The 27,235-nt window shown below is 41.8% G+C and overlaps 1 long non-coding RNA gene across 1 annotated transcript in view; it reads right to left on the bottom strand.

The window, feature by feature from the left end:
• Positions 1-1,154: 1,154 nt before the first annotated feature.
• LOC130357732 (uncharacterized) overlaps positions 1,155-27,235 on the bottom strand; it is a 33,687-nt gene continuing 7,606 nt past the window's right edge. The window contains exons 2-3 of the long non-coding RNA XR_008889238.1: positions 16,964-17,174; positions 1,155-1,341 (exon numbers count right to left, since the gene is read on the bottom strand). This is a non-coding gene — a long non-coding RNA (uncharacterized LOC130357732). The remainder of the gene's footprint in view (positions 1,342-16,963; positions 17,175-27,235) is intronic.

Here is a 27,235-nt window from a genome sequence, read left to right as displayed (position 1 = left end):
GTGGCTACCTCCATGTTGGCCTTGCACCCCACCCACCTCTATCAGGTGTGTATATAAAGTGTCTTGGATGTTCCAGATCCTGCCATGCTTACTGAACTGTTCACACAGAGGCATATACACAGTGTAGGGTCCGTTCCAAGGAGGCTACCTTATCGCGGTGGGACGGTCCAAGCTATTTGACCGCCGGCGGAGACAAATTTGCGAGCTAAGTGCCTCACTATTTCATAGTTTCACATTTGCATCTATTACACCATAGCTGTATAGCTCTCCCTGTTTTAACTGCATATTCATGTTTCACCTATATCTTTGTGCTAGCAGTGTGCTGCTGCATTCTTCTGTTGCTGTATATCTAGCCTAGTAGCGTGCACCTGTAGGCCAGGTCCATATAATAGTTTGGTATCAACTAAAGTGCTGGCTGACTTATTCTTTGTCTGTCCTTCATATAAGGATATACTGGCTAATGTCTCAATTTTAACATCATTTTGAGGGTTAGTCATACGTTACTGTTTACATCTACCACAGTAGTGCACCTAAATTTATGAATTATTCTATATGTTACCCATCCACTCTTTTCATCGGGTGTAGGAGGCCATTGTGGCACTTGTGGTCTGCTGCAGGCATCCTCCATTGTATGCATTTTTATGCTGGGGATTAGCCTGAGCAACAGACCACAAGGGCAGGATCTGCTCCCCCAGCATATATGCACAACTGCATTTGGGGTTGAGTATTTCCTGCCATTTGAAACCACGTTTTTTTTTGTTCATGTTCTAATTCTGTTGAACCTAGTATTTCAATACTACTTTCTGAATAAATCAGCTTTAAATTTTTTTACTGTTTATATAAAAAATTATGAAACAAAGCCAACATGAATCAATACCATGTAGAATTCATTCTTTATTATAGATATAGGTCATATGTTTATTATACATAAACTACACAAACTAACCCAATTAAAAAACCATAAACTCAAAATCATTTGGCCTGAATACCCCTTTAAGGAAATATTCAAGTAAGCTAGCAGACATTTATGGCTTACCCTGTGGATATGTAATATATCTGTAACATGGGAAAGTCTCTTGAATTTTTATTCTAAATGTTTTTAATGAATTATCAGAAAGTAGTATCATGGTGCAGGAGTGTACAGTCTGGTTTACAGCATGATTAATTGCTTGACACTAGAAGCGATTCTCTTTGAAATACTTTGATGAAATATGAAGCACTTGCTTTTTGTCCACGTATAATAGATCTCTTTATCTACAACAACAGATTTTGTTTTCTTACATATCTTGCTGCAAGCGTTACACTTTTCCCTGCAGTTTTAAAACGTGAACCTTCCTCCATCTAAATTGAAACCAGAAAGGAAGATGTCAGGACAGTTACAGAGACAAGTATATATTTTTCTTTAGAAAAATAAACACTGAAGAGTAAAGATAACATAGGCATAATGTAGAAACATCATCAGATTTGTTTGATTTATGGATGTAAGCCGACAGATAAAAGCATACTCATACAGTGTGCAATATGCTGTTTGGTATTGCAACCAGTGATTACTTTGACTTTTCCATTCCCATCCATGTTGTTCCTCTCCATAACATGCTGTATGTTTCTATAATAACATACAAATGGGGCCCAATCACAGTTTATTTGAACTCGTAAAAATACCAAATGCAAAAGTTGAAAGCAGTGCAGTGTAATAGGTTATGTAACAATGGATGTGATATTTCAAATAGGTTTCAACTTAAAAAAAAAATTTGAAAATATGGCCTCATTATATGGGTATCAAACCCAGCCATATACAGCGCAGAAATATGAAAATATTTTTAAATGCCCAAGGTGTGTGGAGCCATAAAGGAGCACCCATTGACCTTCACAGGGCTCTCCTGGATCTCCATATGCCTCTAACCTAATATAGGTATTAAAGGGGTAATCCACTGGCCAGCGTTCGGAACATTTAGTTCTGAATGCTGTGTGCGTGCTGTAGGGGTTGGACATGCCCCCTCGTGATGTCATGCCATTCCCCCTTAACCCCTTAAGGACTCAGCCCATTTTGGCCTTAAGGACTCAGACAATTCAATTTTTACGTTTTCATTTTTTCCTCCTCGCCTTCTAAAAATCATAACTCTTTTATATTTTCATCCACAGACTAGTATGAGGGCTTGTTTTTTGTGCGACCAGTTTTCCTTTGTAATGACATAACTCATTATATCATAAAATGTATGGCGCAACCAAAAAAAATAATTTTGGGGGGAAATTAAAACGAAAAACGCAATTTTGCTAATTTTGGAAGGTTTAGTTTTCACGCCGTACAATTTATGGTAAAAATGACATGTGTTCTTTATTCTGAGGGTCAATACGATTAAAATGATACCCATTATTACATACTTTTATATTATTGTTGCTCTTAAAAAAATCACAAACTTTTTAACCAAATTAGTACGTTTATAATCCCTTTATTTTGATGACCTCTAACTTTTTTATTTTTCCGTATAAGCGGCGGTATGGGGGCTCATTTTTTGCGCCGTGATCTGTACTTTTTTTTTATATCACATTTGCATATAAAAAGCTTTTAATACATTTTTTATAATTTTTTTTTAATAAAATGTATTAAAAAAGTAGGAATTTTGGACTTTTTTTTTTCGTTCACGCCGTTCACCGTACGGGATCATTAACATTTTATTTTAATAGTTCGGACATTTACGCACGCGGCGATACCAAATATGTCTATAAAAAAAATTTTTACGCTTTTTGGGGGTAAAATAGGAAAAAACGGACGTTTTACTTTTTTTATTGGGGGAGGGGATTTTTCACTTTTTTTTTTACTTTTACTTTTACATTTTTTTTTTTTTTTTTTTACACTTAAATAGTCCCCATAGGGGACTATTCATAGCAATACCATGATAACTAATACTGATCTGTTCTATGTATAGGACATAGAACAGATCAGTATGATCGGTCATCTTATGCTCTGGTCTGCTCGATCACAGACCAGGGCAGGAGACGCCGGGAGCCGGACGGAGGAAGGAGAGGGGACCTCCGTGCGGCGTTCTGAATGATCGGATCCCCGCAGCAGCGCACTGCCACAGATGCCGGGATCTGTATTGATCCCGGCACCTGAGGGGTTAATGGCGGACGCCCGCGAGATCGCGGGCGTCGGCCATTGCCGGCGGGTCCCTGACTGCGATCAGCAGCCGGGATCAGCCGCGCATGACACGGGCATCGCTCCGATGCCCGCGGTTATGCACAGGACGTAAATGTACGTCCTGGTGCATTAAGTACCACCTCACCAGGACGTACATTTATGTCCTGCGTCCTTAAGGGGTTAATGCAAGTCTGGGGGAGGGGGCGTGGCAGCCGGCACACCCCCTCCCATAGACTTGCATTGAGGGGGTGAAGTGAGATGTCACAAGGGGGCATGGTTGACCCCCGCCGTGCGCACACAGAGTTGGGAACTAATTGTGGAGTACCCCTTTAAGGGTCTTCTTGTTTTGTAGGAATCTGGCAAAAATATTTTTTTCCATCTTGACTCCATCAAATGTCATATAACAGGTAATTTTTGCCTACAAGCATGATGTAAAGAGATAATATGTTAGGCATGCGGAGCTCCTGGAGCACCATATAGAAGCACAAAGAGTAAGGAACTGGAGCTGTTTGGCTATACTGCCTTTATGACTTACATATCTAGTGCAGCTTTAAATTATGTCTTGCAAATATTATAGGGTTCATGTACGATTTGTTGTAAGACAGTGCTGTTGACAAAGTTTGTGTTCAACTTTCAATGTATACATTTGTGTACCAATAAAAAATAAAAATATTGTAAAGTTTGACAGGTTAAAATCAGTGGGTGCAATTGAAAGAAAAAAGTAAGTGAACTCTTTGGCATTACCTTATTTCTACATTTAATAATAATAAAATGTGGAATGGTGTCTGATTGTTATCTAGGTGTCATTAATAGAGGAGTCCAAATATTGTGAGGAGTACTTGGATTCCTCACAGAGACAGATCTGAAACAAGAAGAAAAAATTAAACACGGAAAATAGGTTAGTACATTAATGGCGCTGGGGAGAAAGCCCATAAAACAATGTTTACAAACAGAGTCTCCAGCTGTGGCTAAACTACAACTCTCATCATTTCCAGATAGCCTTTGGCTGACTGGAATTGATGGAAGTTGTAGTTTAGCAACAGCAGGAGGCACCCTGTTTCTAAACTGCAACTCCCATGATGGGAGTTGTAGTATAAGAACAGCTAATGGAAGGCAGCACATCTCCCACCCACCCGTGCCTCACAACTGAAACTCCCAGCATGCCTCACTGTAAGGGCATGCTGGGAGTTGTAGTCATGCGGTGCAGGGTGATGGGAGATGTGCAGGCGGGTGACAAGCATGCCAGGGAAGCTTGTCACCAGCTTGCACATCTCCCACCTGCCTGTGCCACACGACTTCATCTCCCAGCATATCCTCACTGTAAGGGATCGGAAATTATACCAATAAAAACTACAAGCAAAAAAAGTTGTGTGTGTTTTCTTAAGAAAAAGTATTTCTATGGTGTCAAATTACTTAAACATAAAAAAATGATGTAAACTTGTAAGTGCTGTAATTGTACTCACCTACAAAATACAATTATATTAGTATTTTTATCACACAGTGGAAAGTGCAAAAAAACTAAACAAAAAAAAAAACAGCAAAATCATTTCTTTTTCATCCCCCCTCCCCCCATGAAATTAATAAAGTTTAATACATTAATTAGTGGTGCCATTAAAATGTACAATAACTTGTCCTTCAAAAAAGTCAATGAAAAAATAAAAAAGTTATAGCTCTTAGAATGAAACAATTAAAAAAAATAAGAAAAGTGTTTTAGCAATGAATCCCAGATTGACATGGTCACTTGGGGATGCATAAAGCTGCAATAAATAAGTTGTTATTTGGTGTTTAGGTTCCTTTTTATGGGATAAAAGAATGTTATAAAAGAATGTTATTTTTTTCTTTACAAATAATTAATGAAGGAGCAGACAATGTGCTGTGAAGTAATCGTGTGCACTCTTGTATCTTGTAATCTCATATTAAAGGGGTTCTCCGGTGCTTACACATCTTATCCCCTATCCAAAGGAAAGGGGATAAGATTCCTGATTGCGGGAGTCCCGCCGCTGGGGACGCCCGTGATCATGCACGCGGCACCCCGTATGTAATCAGTCCGCGGAGCGTGTTCGCTCCGGGTCTGATTATGGGCGACCACCGGGCCGGCGGCATGTGACGTCACGCCTCCGCCCCGTGTGACGTCATGCTCCGCCCCTCAATGCAAGCCTACGGGAGGGGGCGTGCATTGAGGGGCGGAGCGTGAAGTCACACGGGGGTGGAGGGATAAGATGTGTTAGCACTGGAGAACCCCTTTAACTCCTTACTGAAAATATGTTTCCCTTTTAAAGTTTATTGTTGTCATTTTCCGTGATGTTGTGTTGTAACCCATGTGTTTGTGCACTTTTAGCCCCTGTGTTGTTAAAGGGGTACTCCACTGCCAGTGTTCGGCAATAAATGTTCCGAATGCTGCCTTTGTGCTGCAGGGGTCGACCACGCCCCCCGGGACATCACGCCCATGCCCCCGTCAATGCAACTCTATGGGAGGTGGCAAGACAGCAGTCACGCCCCCTCCCCATGACTTGTATTGAGGGGGCATGACAATGACATCACAAGGGGCGTGCTTGCCCCCCACAGCGTGAAATCAGTGAGTTGCCAGTGGAGTACCCCTTCAAGGGAAAAGGGGAAAGTGTTGTGCAAAAACACTGTTGTGCAGGGGCCAGTGGAAGTGTAAAGTAGGAGAGGTTTCCAGCTAGTTGCTATGTAGCCACTTATTATATAAAAGGGATCTGCTTCTACTGCAGTTAGCAAGCAGATCTGCCACCATGAGAAGCTCCAGTGGTCTTTAGGCAGAAGAAAAGTGGAGAACCTATGAGTAGCTGCATAACAACGACTGAGTAAAACCATCATAAGACAAGCCAGTAGGCTAAAGTGTGAGAGTAGGAGACAGGAGGGACCTGTGAGGTGCTGTGCGCCTGTTAAGCAGCCACCATGAGCCAAGATGGTGCGAAGAATTTTGGTTCATAGAAGATAAATGGACCACAGGCTGCACATGTGTGGTCTGCTCCTTTCATTAGAGTGGACATTTCTACTGCATTCTGGTGATCTGCAGGTCCCAGTGGTCAACACCCACCAGTCATTTACTTATCCACTGTCATATGGAAAGCTATAAATTGTGGCAATATCCCTGTGATCAATTTTGAACATTTTTTTTATAGTATATATTAACTTTTTCAGGGATTATATACATGGATCATTTTAATGGTTTTAATGGTCTTCTTTTGTATGAATTGTGTGGTGTTCCATATATATATATATATATATATATATATATATATATATATATATTATAGTTTGTGCACTCAATGGTTTGTATTATACTTGCAACTTATTTACCTATTTTACCGATACATACCGGCGTGTCCCTTCGGCGATTGATTGCTCCAAGCCTGAGATGCAGGCTTGAACAATTGACCGCCGATAACACTGATCACTGCAAAGCTATGGCTTTGCAGTGAACAGTGCTGGGAGCTATAACACAGCAAAAAAAATTGTAGAAAAAAGTTAATAAATGTGATTTAACCCTTTCCTTAATAAAAGTCCAAATCACCCCCCTTTTACCATTAAAAAAAACACCATGTAAATAAAAATAAATATAAACACATGTGGTATCGCCGTTTGCGTAAATGTCCGAACTATAAAAATATATCATTAATTAAACCCCACGGTCAATGGCGTACGCGCAAAAAAATTCCAAAGTCCAAAATAACTTATTTTTGGTCGCTTTTTATATCATGAAAAAATAAATAAAAAGCGATCCAAAAAGTCCGATCAATACAAAAATGATACCGCTAAAAACGTCAGATCACAGCGCAAAAAATTAGCCCTCATACCGCCCCATACGCAGAAAAATAAAAAAGTTTTAGGGGTCAGAAGATGACAATTTTAAACGTATAAATTTCCGTGCATGTAGTTAGGATTTTTTCCAGAAGTACGAAAAAATCTAACCCAGAAGTAAGAAAAAAGATATAACTAGGGTATCATTTTAATCGTATAGACCTACAGAATAAAGATCAGGTTTCATTTTTACTGAAAAATGTACTGCATAGAAACGGAAGCCCCCCAACATTACAAAATGGCGTTTTTCTTCAATTTCGTCGCACAATGATTTTTATTCCCGTTTCACTGTAGATTTTTGGGTAAAATGACTGATGTAACTGCAAAGTAGAATTGGTGGCACAAAAAATAAGCCATCATATGGATTTTTAGGTGCAAAATTGAAAGGTTTATGATTTTTAAAAGGTGAGGAGGAAAAAACGAAAGTGCAAAAACCGAAAAACCCTGTGTCCTTAAGGGGTTAAATAATCTTAATCCTTACACTACTTTTTAGGGGCTGTATACTACAGAGGAAATTTTTTTCTTTTTGGATTTCTCTTATGTCATGACCACTGTTACGCCGAGCGCTCCGGGTCCCCGCTCCTCCCCGGAGCGCTCGCTTCACTCTCCCCGCGGCAGCGCTCCGGTCACGTCCTCTGACCCGGGGCGCTGTGATTCCGCTGCCAGCCGGGATGCGATTCGCGATGCGGGTAGCGCCCGCTCGCGATGCGCACCCCGGCTCCCCTACCTGACTCGCTCTCCGTCTGTTCTGTCCCGGCGCGCGCGGCCCCGCTCCCTAGGGCGCGCGCGCGCCGGGTCTCTGCGATTTAAAGGGCCACTGCGCCGCTGATTGGCGCAGTGGTTCCAATTAGTGTTTACACCTGTGCACTTCCCTATATCACCTCACTTCCCCTTCACTCCCTTGCCGGATCTTGTTGCCTTAGTGCCAGTGAAAGCGTTCCTTGTATGTTCCTTGCCTGTGTTTCCAGACCTTCTGCCGTTGCCCCTGACTACGATCATTGCTGCCTGCCCCGACCTTCTGCTACGTCCGACCTTGCTTCTGCCTACTCCCTTGTACCGCGCCTATCTTCAGCAGCCAGAGAGGTGAGCCGTTGCTAGTGGATACGACCTGGTCACTACCGCCGCAGCAAGACCATCCCGCTTTGCGGCGGGCTCTGGTGAAAACCAGTAGTGGCTTAGAACCGGTCCACTAGCACGGTCCACGCCAATCCCTCTCTGGCACAGAGGATCCACTACCTGCCAGCCGGCATCGTGACAGTAGATCCGGCCATGGATCCCGCTGAAGTTCCTCTGCCAGTTGTCGCTGACCTCACCACGGTGGTCGCCCAGCAGTCACAACAGATAGCGCAACAAGGCCAACAGCTGTCTCAACTGACCGTTATGCTACAACAGTTACTACCACAGCTTCAGCAGTCATCTCCTCCGCCAGCTCCTGCACCTCCTCCGCAGCGAGTGGCCGCTCCTGGGATACGCTTATCCTTGCCGGATAAATTTGATGGGGACTCTAAGTTTTGCCGTGGCTTTCTTTCCCAATGTTCCCTGCATCTGGAGATGATGTCGGACCTGTTTCCCACTGAAAGGTCTAAGGTGGCTTTCGTAGTCAGCCTTCTGTCCGGAAAAGCCCTGTCATGGGCCACACCGCTTTGGGACCGCAATGACCCCGTCACTGCCTCTGTACACTCCTTCTTCTCGGAAATCCGAAGTGTCTTTGAGGAACCTGCCCGAGCCTCTTCTGCTGAGACTGCCCTGTTGAACCTGGTCCAGGGTAATTCTTCCGTTGGCGAGTATGCCGTACAATTCCGTACTCTTGCTTCAGAATTGTCCTGGAATAATGAGGCCCTCTGCGCGACCTTCAAAAAAGGCCTATCCAGCAACATTAAAGATGTTCTGGCCGCACGAGAAATTCCTGCTAATCTACATGAACTTATTCACCTAGCCACTCGCATTGACATGCGTTTTTCCGAAAGGCGTCAGGAACTCCGCCAAGATATGGACTCTGTTCGCACGAGGCGTTTCTTCTCCTCGGCTCCTCTCTCCTCTGGTCCCCTGCAATCTGTTCCTGTGCCTCCCGCCGTGGAGGCTATGCAGGTCGACCGGTCTCGCCTGACACCTCAAGAGAGGACACGACGCCGTATGGAGAACCTCTGCCTGTACTGTGCTAGTACCGAACACTTCCTGAGAGATTGTCCTATCCGTCCTCCCCGCCTGGAAAGACGTACGCTGACTCCGCACAATGGTGAGACAGTCCTTGATGTCTACTCTGCTTCTCCACGTCTTACTGTGCCTGTGCGGATGTCTGCCTCTGCCTTCTCCTTCTCTACAGTGGCCTTCTTGGACTCTGGATCTGCAGGAAATTTTATTTTGGCCTCTCTCGTCAACAGGTTCAACATCCCGGTGACCAGTCTCGCCAGACCCCTCTACATCAATTGTGTAAATAATGAAAGATTGGACTGTACCATACGTTTCCGCACGGAGCCCCTTCTTATGAGCATCGGATCTCATCATGAGAGGATTGAACTTTTGGTCCTCCCCAATTGCACCTCGGAAATTCTCCTTGGACTTCCCTGGCTTCAACTTCATTCCCCTACCCTGGATTGGTCCACTGGGGAGATCAAGAGTTGGGGGTCCTCTTGTTCCAAGAACTGTCTAAAACCGGTTCCCAGTAACCCTTGCCGTAACTCTGTGGTTCCTCCAGTAACCGGTCTCCCTAAGGCCTATATGGACTTCGCGGATGTTTTCTGCAAAAAACAAGCTGAGACTCTACCTCCTCACAGGCCTTATGATTGCCCTATCGACCTCCTCCCGGGCACTACTCCACCCCGGGGCAGAATTTATCCTCTCTCTGCCCCAGAGACTCTTGCCATGTCCGAATACGTCCAGGAGAATCTAAAAAAGGGCTTTATCCGTAAATCCTCCTCTCCTGCCGGAGCCGGATTTTTCTTTGTGTCCAAAAAAGATGGTTCCCTACGTCCTTGCATTGACTACCGCGGTCTTAATAAAATCACGGTTAAGAACCGCTACCCCTTACCCCTCATCTCTGAACTCTTTGATCGCCTCCAAGGTGCCCACATCTTCACTAAATTGGACTTAAGAGGCGCCTATAACCTCATCCGCATCAGAGAGGGGGACGAGTGGAAAACGGCATTTAACACCAGAGATGGACACTTTGAGTATCTGGTCATGCCCTTTGGACTGTGCAACGCCCCTGCCGTCTTCCAAGACTTTGTCAATGAAATTTTTCGTGATCTGTTATACTCCTGTGTTGTTGTATATCTGGACGATATCCTAATTTTTTCTGCCAATCTAGAAGAACACCGCCAGCATGTCCGTATGGTTCTTCAGAGACTTCGTGACAACCAACTCTATGCCAAAATTGAGAAATGTCTGTTTGAATGCCAATCTCTTCCTTTTCTAGGATATTTGGTCTCTGGCCAGGGACTACAGATGGATCCAGACAAACTCTCTGCCGTCTTAGATTGGCCACGCCCCTCCGGACTCCGTGCTATCCAACGCTTTTTGGGGTTCGCCAATTATTACAGGCAATTTATTCCACATTTTTCTACCATTGTGGCTCCTATCGTGGCTTTAACCAAAAAAAATGCTGATCCCAAGTCCTGGCCTCCTCAAGCAGAAGACGCCTTTAAACGACTCAAGTCTGCCTTTTCTTCGGCTCCCGTCCTCTCCAGACCTGACCCTTCCAAACCCTTCCTATTGGAGGTTGATGCCTCCTCAGTGGGAGCTGGAGCTGTTCTTCTACAAAAAAATTCTTCCGGGCATGCTGTCACTTGTGGTTTTTTCTCTAGGACCTTCTCTCCAGCGGAGAGGAACTACTCCATCGGGGATCGAGAGCTTCTAGCCATTAAATTAGCACTTGAGGAATGGAGGCATCTGCTGGAGGGATCAAGTTCTCCTGTTATTATCTACACCGACCACAAGAACCTCTCCTACCTCCAGTCTGCCCAACGGCTGAATCCTCGCCAGGCCCGGTGGTCTCTGTTCTTTGCCCGATTTAATTTTGAGATTCACTTTCGTCCTGCCGATAAGAACATTAGGGCCGATGCTCTCTCTCGTTCCTCGGATGCCTCAGAAGTTGAACTCTCTCCGCAACACATCATTCCACCTGACTGCCTGATCTCCACTTCTCCTGCCTCCATCAGGCAGACTCCTCCAGGAAAGACCTTTGTTTCTCCTCGCCAACGCCTCGGAATCCTCAAATGGGGTCACTCCTCCCATCTCGCAGGTCATGCGGGTATCAAGAAATCTGTGCAACTCATCTCCCGCTTCTATTGGTGGCCGACTCTGGAGACGGATGTTGTGGACTTTGTGCGAGCCTGCACTATCTGTGCCCGGGATAAGACTCCTCGCCAGAAGCCCGCTGGTTTTCTTCATCCTCTGCCTGTCCCCGAACAGCCTTGGTCTCTGATTGGTATGGATTTTATTACTGATTTACCCCCTTCCCGTGGCAACACTGTTATTTGGGTGGTCGTTGATCGATTCTCCAAAATGGCACATTTCATCCCTCTTCCTGGTCTTCCTTCTGCGCCTCAGTTGGCTAAACAATTTTTTGTACACATTTTTCGTCTTCACGGGTTGCCTACGCAGATTGTCTCGGATAGAGGCGTCCAATTCGTGTCTAAATTCTGGAGGGCTCTCTGTAAACAACTCAAGATTAAATTAAATTTTTCTTCTGCATATCATCCCCAGTCCAATGGACAAGTAGAAAGGATTAACCAGATCTTGGGTGATTATTTGCGACATTTTGTTTCCTCCCGCCAGGATGACTGGGCAGATCTCCTCCCATGGGCCGAATTCTCGTATAACTTCAGGGTCTCTGAGTCTTCCTCCAAATCCCCATTTTTCGTGGTGTACGGCCGTCACCCTCTTCCCCCCCTCCCTACTCCCTTGCCCTCTGGTCTGCCCGCTGTGGATGAAATTTCTCGTGACCTTTCCATCATATGGAGAGAGACCCAAAAATCTCTCTTACAGGCTTCATCACGCATGAAGAAGTTCGCGGATAAGAAAAGAAGAGCTCCCCCCGTTTTTTCCCCTGGAGACAAGGTATGGCTCTCCGCTAAATATGTCCGCTTCCGTGTCCCTAGCTACAAGTTGGGACCACGCTATCTTGGTCCTTTCAAAATTTTGTGTCAAATTAATCCTGTCTCTTATAAACTTCTTCTTCCTCCCTCTCTTCGTATCCCTAATGCCTTTCACGTCTCTCTTCTCAAACCACTCATCCTCAACCGTTTTTCTCCCAAATCTGTTCCTCCCACTCCTGTTTCCGGCTCCTCGGACATCTTCTCGGTCAAAGAAATTTTAGCTGCCAAAAAGGTCAGAGGAAAAAATTTTTTTTTGTGGACTGGGAGGGTTGTGGTCCTGAAGAGAGATCCTGGGAACCTGAGGACAACATCCTAGACAAAAGTCTGCTCCTCAGGTTCTCAGGCTCTAAGAAGAGGGGGAGACCCAAGGGGGGGGGTACTGTTACGCCGAGCGCTCCGGGTCCCCGCTCCTCCCCGGAGCGCTCGCTTCACTCTCCCCGCGGCAGCGCTCCGGTCACGTCCTCTGACCCGGGGCGCTGCGATTCCGCTGCCAGCCGGGATGCGATTCGCGATGCGGGTAGCGCCCGCTCGCGATGCGCACCCCGGCTCCCCTACCTGACTCGCTCTCCGTCTGTTCTGTCCCGGCGCGCGCGGCCCCGCTCCCTAGGGCGCGCGCGCGCCGGGTCTCTGCGATTTAAAGGGCCACTGCGCCGCTGATTGGCGCAGTGGTTCCAATTAGTGTTTACACCTGTGCACTTCCCTATATCACCTCACTTCCCCTTCACTCCCTTGCCGGATCTTGTTGCCTTAGTGCCAGTGAAAGCGTTCCTTGTATGTTCCTTGCCTGTGTTTCCAGACCTTCTGCCGTTGCCCCTGACTACGATCATTGCTGCCTGCCCCGACCTTCTGCTACGTCCGACCTTGCTTCTGCCTACTCCCTTGTACCGCGCCTATCTTCAGCAGCCAGAGAGGTGAGCCGTTGCTAGTGGATACGACCTGGTCACTACCGCCGCAGCAAGACCATCCCGCTTTGCGGCGGGCTCTGGTGAAAACCAGTAGTGGCTTAGAACCGGTCCACTAGCACGGTCCACGCCAATCCCTCTCTGGCACAGAGGATCCACTACCTGCCAGCCGGCATCGTGACAACCACAGTGCTCTCTGCTGACATCTCTGTTCATTTTAGGAGCTGTCCAGAGCAGCATATGTTTGCTATGGGGATTTTTGTCCTGTCTGGACAGTTCCTAAAATGCTACATATATACAAGGTGTAGTGTGTAAAAAAGGGGAGTGACGAGATGTGAATGAATGAATAGGGGGCATTAAAAGTGACATAATGTAGTAAAAATGAGTTGGGGTATTGATGAAGATAATGAACTCAGATCCATAGGGGATCTATAAGTGTTAGTGAACCACAATAAGTTAATGTGCTACTTGATATATAAATGTAGAATATATGATATATAATATCACTAACTAAGCGGAAAAGGAAAAAATGGTAAAATACCACAACAGATAATATTGGAGGAATATAGATGTGTGTACATGTGTGTAATGAGATGATTAATTAATATGGGGAATAATGTAATGAGGAGCATAGAAATAAATACAATGATTAATAAAATCATTGTATTTATTATACTTTTTACAAGGTGCTGGAAACATTCCATTTTGACCCATATAGACATCATGGCATCACGCAGTTGCTGTAGATTTGTCGCCTGCGTATCCATGATGTGAATCTCCTGTTTCACCAAATCCTAAAGGTGATCTATTGAGATTTGGTGACTGTGGAGGCCATTGGAGTACAATCTGCTGTTGTAACCAATTTGCTTAAAAGTCCAACATGTTGTGCATTCAGAGATGGTATTAAGTTGTAGTTATTTGCGTTACTATTGTCTTTCTGCCCATTCTCCTCTGACATCAACAAGGCATTTTTGTCCACACAACTGCCACTCACTGAACATTTTATATACTTTTTCGGATCATTTTTTTAAAACCCTAAAGATGGCCGTGTGTGAAAATCCCAGTAGATCATCAGTCTGTTATAACTTCAGACCAGTCTTTCTGGTGTCAACAACATGCCACCTTCAAAGTCACTTAAGTACCCCTTTTTTTTCCCAATCTGTTGCTCTGTTTGAACTTCCACAAGTTGTCTTGACCACCTCTACATGCCTTTATGAACTGAGTTGCTGCCATTGGCTAATTATGTATTTGTGTCAAGCAATTGAACAGGTGTATCTAAAAAAAAGGGGGGGTCAGTGAGTGTGTACATATTAATGTGCATAAAGAAGCCAAGGAAAGATGGAAAAATCCCCAAAAGGCATCAAATTACTGATTAGACAATCTTATAACATGTCAACAAAATTTAGATTTTATTTCCATCATTTACACTTTCTAAATAACAGAAAACAAAAAAATGGCGTCTGCAAAAGTTTGGGCACCCTGCAGAATTTATAGCATGCACTGCCCCCTTTGCAAAGCTGAAACCTGCCAGTGTCATGGATTGACCTCAATCATCATCTGGGAAGACCAGGTGATGTCAATCTCAAAGGTTTTAAATGCCCAGACTCATCTGACTTTTCCCCAACAATCATCACCATGGGTTCTTCTAAGCAGTTGTCTAGAAATCTGAAACTGAAAATAGTTGACAAAGCTGGAGAAGGCTATAAGAAGATAGCAAAACGTTTTCAGATGTCAATATCCTCTGTTCGGAATGTAATTAAGAAATGGCAGTAATCAGAAACAGTGGAAGTTAAAGCAAGATCTGGAAGACCAAGAAAAATATCAGACAGAACAGCTCGCAGGATTGTGAGAAAAACAATTCAAAACCCACTTTTGACTGCACAATCCCTCCAGAAAGATCTGGCAGACACTGGAGTTGTGGTACACTATTCCACCATAAAGAGATACTTGTACAAATATGGTCTTCATGGAAGAGTCATCAGAAGAAAACCTCTTCTATGTCTCCACCACAAAAATCAGCGTTTGAACTTTGCAAATGAACATATAGACAAGCCTGATGCATTTTTTAAACAAGTTCTGTGGACCAATGAGGTTAAAATTGAACTTTTTGGCCTGAATGAGCAAAGGTACATGTGGAGAAGAAGGGGAACAGAATTTAAAGAAAAGACCCTCTGTCCAACTGTTAAGCATGGGGGTGGATCAATCATGCTTTGGTGTCGTATTGCAGCCAGTAGCACAGGGAACATCTCACGAGTAGAAGGAAAAATTGATTCAATAAAATTTCATCAAATTTTGGATGCTAACTTGATGCCATCTGTGAAAAAGCTGAAGTTAAAGAGAGGATGGCTTCTACAAATGGATAATGATCCTAAACACACCTCGAAATCCACGGGGATTACATCAAGAGGCGTAAACTGAAGGTTGGCCATGGCCTTCACAATCTCCTGACCTCAACATAATTGAAAATCTATGGATAGACCTTAAAAGAGCAGTGCGTGACAGACAGACCAGAAATCTCAAAGAACTGGAAGACTTTTGTAAGGATGAATGGGCAAAGATACCTCAAGCAAGAATTGAAAGACTCTTGGCTGGCTACGAAAAAGCGTTTACAAGCTGTGATACTTGCCAAAGGGGGCAGTACAAGATATAAACTCTGCAGGGTACCCAAACTTTTGCAGGCACCATTTTTTTGTTTTCTGTTATTTTGAAAGTGTAAATGATGGAAATAAAATCTAACTTTTGTTGACATATTATAAGAATGTCTAATCTGTAATTTGATGCCTTTTGGAGATTTTTCCATCTTTCCTTCTTTATGCACATTAATACAAATTTTTACCTGGGGTGCCCAAACTTTTGATCCCCACTATATATATATTTATCTATCTATCTATATATATATTATAAGGATTTCTCCCTGGGGATAGCTCTGGGATCGTCCTTGACACCGCCACAAGACACGTTTCCACTTCAATCAGCAGACAAGCAACAGTACTTTATGCAAGTCCGGCCCCTCGCCAGCTTTATTAGACAGGTTGAAGGTTAAATAAAAACATAAGACAGGAACACATAAAACCCTAGACCGTCTAGTCACTAACTAAACAATCCAGCATGCCCTGTCTATCAACAGGTGGGCTTTTTCCAGCCAGTTAAACTTATGCCTCCTGCAACCTTCTACTCACTCTTCACACACAGCGTTTGCAACGTCTTGCTGTGTGTCCCGTCCACACCACTTCTTGGAGCCACTCACAACTTGGGCTGTGTGTTCCTCACCAGGACCCCTGCCTCCCCCCACAGCCACCTTTCTGTCTTCTGGGGAAAGCCCAGACTACACTGTCTGACTTGCTTTTAAACAGACTTCCCCTCTCTGCTACCTCATTAATTAGGCCACAGGTGTAGGTTTCTCCAGGGTTGGCTAGGGAAATGCACCCTTCCCTTGCCACAGTGTCACTATATATATATATATATATATATATATATATATAATTTAATTACATGTAATGTTCCCACTGCAGATCCACTGAAATTGTTTAGGATGATTTCTTCTTTTGCACCTCGGAGACGATGTGTATTTTTTTAAATATATAAATACAGTTTTGACATTTTATATTTTATACAGAATTTTCTCATGTTTTTCTTGGTATAAAACATACATATAAAATGGTTAATCTTATATTTAGCATTAAGTCAATCTATTTTATCATTCACTGTAAAAAAAAAATGCTTATATCATGCATGAACACATAAAGCAATGATGAGTGAGAGTGGGTCTCAGGACTGCCTCCAAGTCTCATCTTGTTTTTGGTCTGCCAGGAGTGCAGGTGTATTAAGCGCTGCCTGAAGCAATCTGACTCATCAACCAATATCATCTTTGTCATACTAATCTAGAAGGAAATTCATTGTTGGTGAGATCTGACAAAAGGTCTGAGAAGATACCTTCATGGTATTATTATGGACAAAGTGATTCTTGGGTGTGTTAAGAATTCACAGATTTATGTACTCACCTTTGTCTGCAGTTATAAATGTCATCCTAAATACTTGTTCCTCACTTTTGACAGTTTTGACCACTCCTTTTAAGCAAACAGTTTTCTTTGCGATGTGTGCAACATTAGAGGTAGGATCAAGTCTTGTCTACTGACTTGTATACATTATTTTAATGTTGTCACTCACTGTTCCCTCTGTGGACCACCTTATTATACAGTAACGGAATAACTTCTGCAAATTGAAAAAAGCTTAGTTAGAAAGGTAACGTTAACAAGAAAACAAAAATTTTTGAGCCAAAATTTTTTGTCTACTTCATTTTTTACCCCTAGACAGCACAGGGTGTACAGGCCCACCCTACTCGAGGACGGAGTGTATGAAAAATGGTCCGAAGCGTTTCATATTCATTAGATCTAATCTGCTATCAGCAGCCGGGACTTAGCGCTAATGCATTAATCCTTCAGATGCCACGATCAAAGTTGATTGCGGCATCTAAAACGGTTAAAAATTTGCCGCTGGTCTTTTATTTATTTATTTTTTTAGGAGGGGGGTGGGCGATTGGGACCTCTCTGGCACAATTGTAAGGTCCTGATCAGCCTGTATGCTAGTCAGAGGATTCCTACCAGCCTCTGTACCATCTGATCTTCTCTATTGCAGGTAATAGTCTCCTATGGGGAATAGAAAATAGGGGGGGGGGGGGGGGGAAATAAAAAAATATGTTAATTACTGGGAATAAGCCCCTCCTCTAATAAAAGTTTATTTCACCCGCCCCCTTTTTAAATTTTTAATATAAAATCAACATCCCCAGTATTGCCATGTCAGAAATCTCAACATTTTATGTTCATGAAACTGAATAGTGAATGGCGTAAACAAAAAAAAATACCATAGTCCAGAATTGCAGATTTTTGGTCCCTTTATATACCAGAAGAAAATGTACCAATAAAAACTACAGATCACTGTGCAAATGATAACCCCTCATACAGCCCAGACTATGGAAAAATTATAGTGTTATAAGGGCCAGAGGAGGAAAATTTTAAACATAATGGGGAAGATTTATCAAAACTTGTCCAGAGGAAAAGTCGACCATTTGCCCATAGCAACCAATCAGATCACTTCTTTCATTTTTGAAAAGGCCTCTGAAAAATGAAAGAAGCAATCCGATTGGTTAATATAGGCAACTGGTCAACTTTTCCTCAGCACAGGTTTTGATGAATTTCCCCTAATAATTGTCTTTCAAAAAGTTATAAAGTTGTAAAATAACATGAAACCTATATAAATTGATTAATTTTATAATCCTGTTGACCTAAATAATAAAGATGACATGTAATTTTAACTGTGAAGCGCACTGCATATAAATGTAAATCCCCAAACGTTGCAAAATATCTTAAATCATTTTTTATTTTATTTTTTTTTTCTCCCTGGATTTTGTGGTAACATAAATTAAGTCATTGCAAGGGAAATACAAAAAAGCATAAAGGAAAAATCGCTGTGTCCTCTACGGGGTTAAAGAAAATGTAAAAAATAAGGCAATAGAAATCAGAGGTGGGCCCTTCAACAACATTTATAATGATCTGGCTTTTTTATTTTTTTATTTATTTTAATTGTTTTTTTTATGATTGACATGTCAAGCAATGTCGAAAATTCTGGAAATCTGGAAATTATACAATAAGATTTTGGCAGTCACCATTAGAGGGAACTCACCTAAGGGACATTTACACATCTCTAAATTACCTGAATAATTAATCAGTAATCTGTAAAGTCTTCCTTAATGGTGGCTAAATGCAGGAAATAATTTTATTCCTAAACTCTAGGGCTGTGCAAATAAAACCTGGAATTATGTTTTAACCCCTTAAAGGGGTACTCCGGTGGAAAACATTTTTTTTTTAATCAACTGGAGCCAGAAAGTTAAGCAGATTTGTAAATGACTTCTATTTAAAAATCTTAATCCTTCCTGTTCTTATCAGCTGCTGTATAATACAGAGGAAATTATTTTCTTTTTGAATTTCCTTTCTGTCTGACCAAAGTGCTCTCTGCTGACACCTCTGTCCAAGTCAGGAACTGTCCAGAGCAGGAGAGGTTTGCTATGGGGAATTGTTCCTGCTCTGGACGGTTCCTGAAATGGACAGAGATGTCAGCAGAGAGCACCGTGGACAGACAAAAAAAAAATTCTAAAACAAATGAACTTCCTCAGCTGATAAGTACTGGAAGGATTAAAATTTTTTAATAGAAGTAATTTACAAATCTGTTTAATTTTCTGGCACCAGTTAATAAAAAAAAATGTTTTCCACTGGAGTACCCCTTTAAATGGGCACTTTCATGAAAAAAAAATTTGATATGTTGTAGTACTTAAGTACTACAACATATCTCTAATATAACAATAAAAGAGAAAAGGAGTCTCAGCTCACCTGGGGCGTGCACGGCTACCTCCAACCAAAGCAGAAAAAAGTAGAAAAAGGCCAGCACGGCTGAATGAAATCTTCAAAACTTTATTCACGAATCCTCGTTAAAAACCTTCATGGTGGCAGAAAGACACGGACATATACAAAAGTAGAAAAATTGCACATGGAAAAAAAAGTCCCAAACAAGGCTGACGCGTTTCAGGTTGCTATACCCTTACTCATAGCTTGCCAATACTCAAATGAGAATGCCTTATATACTACAAGGCCATCCCTTCCATTAGGAAGGGGAGGGACATCTTATGTCAGTGTGCAATCCAACACAAGTAAAACCAGGAAAATACATGCATAATTAAAAAACTCACATATAAAATCCAATAGGACTATATAACAGCTATGAGAAACAAAACAAATGATGGACTATTTAGTAATGTAGTATTAAGTCCGTCTTATTATTCAGGCCATGCGGATGTGTGCAATTCAACAAATAAATCCACATAATCTCTCTATTGTGAAGAATGCGTATAAGATCACCTCCTCTTTTACTTCTTTTGATTTTTTCAATGCCATAAAAGCGCAAGGACGATATGTCTGAATTATGTTTAAGAAAAAAATGTTTTGAGACATTGGACATGCTAGGTATCAAAGGACCTGCAGCATGCCTGATATGCTCCTGCATTCTCTTTTTTAAGGTGCGTTTAGTGCTACCTACATAATCCATTTTGCAAGTAGTGCAGGTGACTCTATATATTATGAGGGTACTATCACAGTTGATAAACTCGCGAATCATATGGATTTTACCGTCTATTGTACCTTCTATTTTATTGCCCTTTGTTGCATAGGGGCACACCACACACCTTGCGTTAATGCACTTATGAAAGCCTTTAATTGTCAGCCAGGTTGACTGCTCCTCTTCTACACAAACCATACTAGGAACAAGCAGGCTTGATAGAGTTGGAGCACTTCGGACGGAAAACCGGACCCCTGGTTTGATAATTTCTCCTACTACTGGATCTGCTGCCAGTAGAGGTACTTGTGTTGGATTGCACACTGACATAAGATGTCCCTCCCCTTCCTAATGGAAGGGATGGCCTTGTAGTATATAAGGCATTCTCATTTGGCAAGCTATGAGTAAGGGTATAGCAACCTGAAACGTGTCAGCCTTGTTTGGGACTGTTTTTCCATGTGCAATTTTTCTACTTTTGTATATGTCCGTGTCTTTCTGCCACCATGAAGGTTTTTAACGAGGATTCGTGAATAAAGTTTTGAAGATTTCATTCAGCCGTGCTGGCCTTTTTCTATATCTCTAATATAGTTTAATAAAAAAAAAAAAAAGTGATTTTAAAACAGTTTAAAATCCCTTTTAAATTTGGCCACTAGGGGTCGCCCTCCTAGTGGCCGAATGCATTCGGCAGGGACGTCACTACAGAATTTCGACTCATTTCAGCCTGGCAATGAGTCGAAATTCATTCACTGTGCACTGGCTTTCTGTCTGTCAATCAAACAGGCAGGAAGCCAGCGCAGTAAAGTCCAGGAGCAGCCGCCCTGGCCACAGCAGGCACGCAGCCTGTACCTCAGCCCAGTTGGTGTAATGGCGGCCGCACTCTCTCTGCAGACTCCGGTAACCTAATTGGATTCCCCGGCGCGTCCTTCATCTGGATTCCCTGTTTCTCCGCAGCTCGCCGCGCAGAGTTCGCGGTCCCGGCTTCTCCCTATCTGCTGCCGGCGGGGGGGTTGGTATGAATGGGTGCCTCCAGTTGTTTCACCACTACAACTGCCAGCATGCCCTGTAAGCCAATAGATGTCAGGGCATGCTGGGAGTTGTAGTTGTTAAACAGCTGAAGGCACCCTGTTAGAACTAAGGGCGGAAGTTGCCCCCAGCAGGCATCAGTGACGTGGTTCCTGCTGGGGAAGTCTGCCTGGTAGTGAACACACTACCAGGCAGACAAAATGGCATTTATTAGTCAATAAATATAAAAATAAAGGCAGAGAGGGGGATAGGGATAGAAGGGCAATAGGCAGGGACAGAAAAAAAACAAGAGGGTTGGTGGGAGCTACCCTTTAAGGATGCAGGGTTTCTGGTTTGTGTTTTTGCACTTTCGTTTTTTCCTCATCACCTTCTAAAAATCATAACACTTTCAATTTAGCACCTACAAACCCATATAAGGCTTTATTTTTTTTTGCCACCAATTCTATTTTGTAATACCATCAATAATTTTACCACAAAACTTACGGCAAAACCAGAAAAAAAAATTGTGGGGCAAAACTGGAAAAAAAAATGCAATTTTTCTATTTTTGGGGGCTTCCGATTCTACATAGTTCACTTTTTGGTACAAATGGCACCATATCTTTATCTGTAGGTCCATACAGTTACAAGGATACCTAAGTTATATAGGTTTTATTTTATTTTACTACTTTAAAAAAAATTATAACTACATGCACCAAAATTTGTATGTGTAAAATCATCTTCTGACCCCTCTAACTTTTCAATTTTTCCATATACAGGGATGTAGAGGGCTCATTTTTCTTGCTGTTATATTAGGTTTTTATTGGTACCATTTTTTGTTTTGATGAGACTTTTTAAATGCTTTTTATACATTTTTTTGAGTATGCAAAATGACCAAAAATAAGCAATTTTGGACTTTGGAATTTTTTTACGAGTACGCTATTTACGCTATGTTTAACTAACATAAATATTTTATAGTTCAGACATTTACGCACGCAGCAATACCATATGTCTATTTTTATTTACAAATTTTTTTATGGGAAAAGGGGGGTGATTCAAACTTTTATTATTGAAGGGGTTAAATCACATTTATTATTATTTTATTTTATTTTTTACTTTTTAAACACTTTTTTTTAGTCCCCATAAGGGACTATTACATGCAATCCTTGGATTGCATACACTGTTCAATGCTATGCCATAGCATAGCATTCATCCGTGTTATTGGTGCTCTGCTGCTCTAGCCTGGATATTAGGCATGGAGCAATAGAATGCTGATCGTACAGCAAGGAGCAAGGTAAGGAGCCTCCTGCGGTCCTATCAGCTTTTTGGGACACCACGATTTCACTACGGCAGACCCGAACAGCCCACGAAGCTAACCTGCAACTGTTTTCTCCTGTTTTAGACGCCACAATCAACTTTGATCGCGGTGTCTAAAGGGCTAATACCAGACATCAGCCTGATCGGCGATGTCCGGTATTAGCCGCGGGTCCTGGTTGCTGATAGCAATCAGGATTTGCCGGTCATGAAGCGTGCTCAGCTCCTGATCACGCTTCATATAACGGGAGCTGGTGCAGGATGTAAATATACATCCTGCGTCGTTAAGAGGTTAAATATAATCATACATTTTTTTTATCAATTAATAAAAAAGTAAGGACATTTTTGGCCATAGTTTCACTTCATTCATGAACAACACAAAAAACCCTATTACCTTCAAAATCCTATGTGTCTGTTTTAGGCAAAATTAAAATAAATGAGACATCTCTTATCCAATGCCGTAATGTAAATGAACTCTTATGTTAGATGTCATACATGCTCAATATCTATATACGATAGATGGGGTGGGAGAGATGATTCAATACAAAAGACAGCAGCAGTTTTAGCATTAGATTAGCTCATGGTTATTGAATTTAATCTGAACACTTTGAACCGCTCTTTAAAATTGTCTATTTATTTTGACTGTCCCATTACATAACTGTATACCTTGAAATCTTGCTTCATTTGACCCGTTTCAAATTCCTGAACTCAAATTTTTCCACCATTGTACCAAAACAACAATAACAATCCAATCCTAATGTTTTCCCTATTGTTTTATTTTTCCAGCAGGTGTCAAAAACATAATAAAAACATCCCCAACATGAAAGTAAATGCATTCAATGGAAGCCAAATTGTAACGGTGCATGAAGAACACTATCACAAATTCTCACAGTTCTTGATGTACAATTTTGTGGGTGGTCTTAAATGATTTGGAAAATAATGCTTCAACAGCAATTTGCAGCTCGGAGAGGCAGATATCCAGATGTGTCAATAATCATTGAAAATTACAAACAGATGGAAGGCCTTGTTGTTGATGAAATGAAACCGATTTCTTCACTGTCTTGTTCTCTCGCACAGACAAGTCATGCTTTATGTATTTCCCTTGGAGTATTAAGGTCTTCACTTAAGTTCAGCCAAATAGAAGAGCATTTTTTTACATGTACCCATCCTTAATTTACTTGGTTTGCTCCTGTTTTTGTCCTAAGTACAGATGTAAGGTATTCCATGATAACAGAAACATATTTTGTGAATATTGTAAAACAGTATTCCAAAAGCTTAAAATATGCAAAGCATATATCCTTAATTAGTAATACAATAGACTCATTCTTCTGGAGCAAATCTACAAGGACCATGGAGTAGGTGGAACTATGTTCTCCCAAGCAAACAGTCCTGGCAAGAGAGAGTGTGGAATTACATATTGTCCCAATTATATTCTTCTCTTCCAGCTCATATTTAGACACTCTGTAGGTGGATTATTTATTTATGCTAGAAATACATACATTTTTTTCTGAGTTCATAAGCAGTATAGACTGGTGTCTGAGCACATTTTTGTGTTCTGAAAAATAATTTAAATTATACAAATCTGCTGTTGTGTTTGAAAAATAGCCATTATTATAAAATATACTACATTATGAAATATTTGCAAAGGGAAATAGGTTAAAGTAGTACACAGGTATAATATTTACTTGATTTTTAGTGTAACTCCTTCCTAATAGTGCTATGTCAATAAACTGGCTAATGAAATTATCCTTTTGCCTTAAGCAAGACCTCAGTTCCCTGTCAGTGTAACAGATGGATTTTGTATTCCAACAGGGAACTAAAATAATCTGTTCCTTGTCAAAAAAAGAAAAAGAAAAATCCCCTATACCTAAGTGCATTCCCTTAAAGAAACGGCAATCTACATATTCTGTCCAGGTATAAAACTAAGTGCTGTGTGCACAACAACGTACCTGGTGTACCTCTTTTGGTCAGGAAGGGAAGCTGTGGTCATAGACTGGTACTGATATTAAAGTGGATAACTCCTGTTAACATTCAATTGATAACTAGACAATCTACTATATATGTTTATTTTTGAAGAACAAAAAATTGGTCAACCAGGAGACTTTTTTTTAAATTTGTTTAATGGACTGTTTTATATAGTTTACATAACTCCAATAGAAGTTAATGGGAGTTGCGTAAACAGCATAGCAACAATAGAAATGCTGTTTCCATATCTCGAGAGGTAAGAAAACATTGTAGCTCGTGGTGCAATGCTATTTGCACAACATTAATTAAATGTATTATTGTCAACGGTAGAGATGAGCGAATTTTTTAAAAATTTGATTTGGCTGATTCGCCGAATTTTCCGAACAAATGTGATTCGGTACAAATTTATTTGCAGCGCATCTGTATTTAAAATGGCTATTTCTGGCCTACAGAGAGACAGAGAGCCTCAATAGGGGTGTAGAACACTTTTCCTTGCTGTAACACGCATAGGATGTGTGCTGGGTTAGTGACATAATACTGTTATTCAGAATGACAAGCAGATTAGAGGTGTTGCTATTAGAATCACTGTCGCAGAGAGGCACAATGACAGAGCCTGGAGGTGGCATCAATATGAGAAGATCATATAGTGGCTGATTGACACAGCATGGAGGTGGCAGCAGCATGAGGAGACCATATAGTGGCGGAATGACTCAGAGTGGAGGTGGCAGCAGCATGAGGAGACCATATAGTGGCTGAAGGACTCAGTCTGGAGGTGGCAACAACCTGATGAGACCATAGGGCCTCACAATTGAAAAGATGAAAGATATTTTTTAACATTTAAATTGAAGATTTCAAATAGATAGAGCTAAAAAGTTTTATTTAATGTGCCAGCAACATGAGGAGACCACATGGGGGTACAGTGACACAGCCTGGAGGTGGCGGAAGCATGAGGAGACCATATAGTGGCTGAATGACACAGCCTGTAGTTGGTGGCAGCATGAGGAGACCATATATTGGCTGAATGACACAGCCTAGAGTTGGCGGCAGCATATAGTGGCTGAACGACAAAGCTTGGAGTTGGCGGCAGCATGAGGAGAACATATGGGGGCAGAATGAGACAGCCTGGAGCTGGCATCAGCATGAGGAGAACATATGGTGGCACTATGAGACAGCCTGGAGGTGGCATCAGCAGCATCAGGAGTCCTGAAAGTGGCCGGGTGACATAGTGGGGAGGTGGGTGACAATACCGGTACCCGGTGATGAAGGTGGGTGAGAACTTGGCATCAGATGTGTGGCATCAGGCAGGTGGCAGGATCAGAATAGTAGCTGAGGCAGGTAGGCAGAAGAAAACGGTCTCTTTTTTAACAGTGTTAGTGTGCACAAGTAAGTATTGAGGATATGCATTACGGAAAACATAACTTTAAATAATATTCTTAGGATAAAATATATGTATTCAATTTTTTTTTTCAATCAAACAAAAGGAAAGGTGTGCAAAAAACACCATGTGCCACCTACACCACCAAGTATTGATGTGATTCAAAGACCCACATAGGAACCGCTCCCTATTTCCACCTGCAAACACTGCCATTTCCCAGGGTTTTTAGGTGGAAATAGGGATTGGTTCCTGTTTGGGGTCTCCCTTTTTATTGATGTGATGCAAAGACCTCTAAAAGGTGGAAGGGAACAACGTTTTGTCCATTGTAGCAGGTGAGGGTAAAAACTTCCCCTGTAAGGCCCTACACTCACCCTATTAATTCCCTTCTTGGCAAGTGTTACTCAACCGAAAAAGGGTGGCCCCACACAGGAAATTCTCCCAATTTCCACCTGAAAACCCTGTGAAATGGCAGTGTTTGTAGGTGGAAATAGGGAGAGTTTCCTGTGTGGGGCCGCCTTTTTTAGGGCGAGTAACACTTGTAAAGAAGGGAATTAATAATGTGAGAGTAGGGCCTTACAGGGGAAGTTTTTACCCCCACCGGTTACAATGGACCATACATTGTTCCCTTCCACCTTTTAAAGGGCTTTGCATTACATCAATACTTGGTGGTGTAGGTGGCACATGGTGTTTTTTTTACACACCTTTTGTTTGATTTCAAAACATTTTGGGTACATATATTTAATCCTAAGAAAAGTTACTTTTTAGCTAATGCATTTTCTCAATAATTACTTGTGGTCTGATGCTGAGGAATGTCTGTAACTGGGGAGCAGCACCTTAACCCCTTAAAGGATTTGTAAATGACTTCTATCAAAAAATCTTAATCCTTTCAGTACTTATGAGCTTCTGAAGTTAAGGTTGTTCTTTTCTGTCTAAGTGCTCTCTGATGACACGTGTCTCGGGAACCGCCCAGTTTAGAAGAGGTTTGCTATGGGGAATATCTTCTAAACTGGGCTGTTCCCGAGACACGTGTCATCAGAGAGCACTTAGACAGAAAAGAAAAACCTTAACTTCAGAAGCTCATAAGTACTGAAAGGATTAAGATTTTTTTAAAAGAAGTCATTTACAAATCTGTTTAACTTTCTGGAGCCACTTGATCTTTAAAAAAAAAAGTTTTTTCCTGGAATACCCCTTTAAGGACCCGGGGTTTTTCCGTTTTTGCATTTTCGTTTTTTCCTCCTTACCTTTAAAAAATCCTAACTCTTTCAATTTTGCACCTAAAAATCCATATGATGGCTTATTTTTTGTGTCACCAATACTACTTTGTAATGACGTCAGTCATTTTACCCAAAAATCTATAGCGAAACGAAAAAAAATCATTGTGAGACAAAATTGAAAAAAATACGCCATTATGTAAATTTTGGGGGCTTCCATTTCTACACAGTGCCTTTTTCGGTAAAAATGACACCTTCTCTTTATTCTGATGGTCCATATGATTAAAATGATACCCTACTTATATAGG

Source organism: Hyla sarda, chromosome 2 (assembly GCF_029499605.1).
Source record: "Hyla sarda isolate aHylSar1 chromosome 2, aHylSar1.hap1, whole genome shotgun sequence".
Taxonomy (NCBI): Eukaryota; Metazoa; Chordata; class Amphibia; order Anura; family Hylidae; genus Hyla; species Hyla sarda.
Note: the sequence above shows the minus strand (reverse complement) of the source record. Positions and strands in the feature narration are given on the sequence as shown.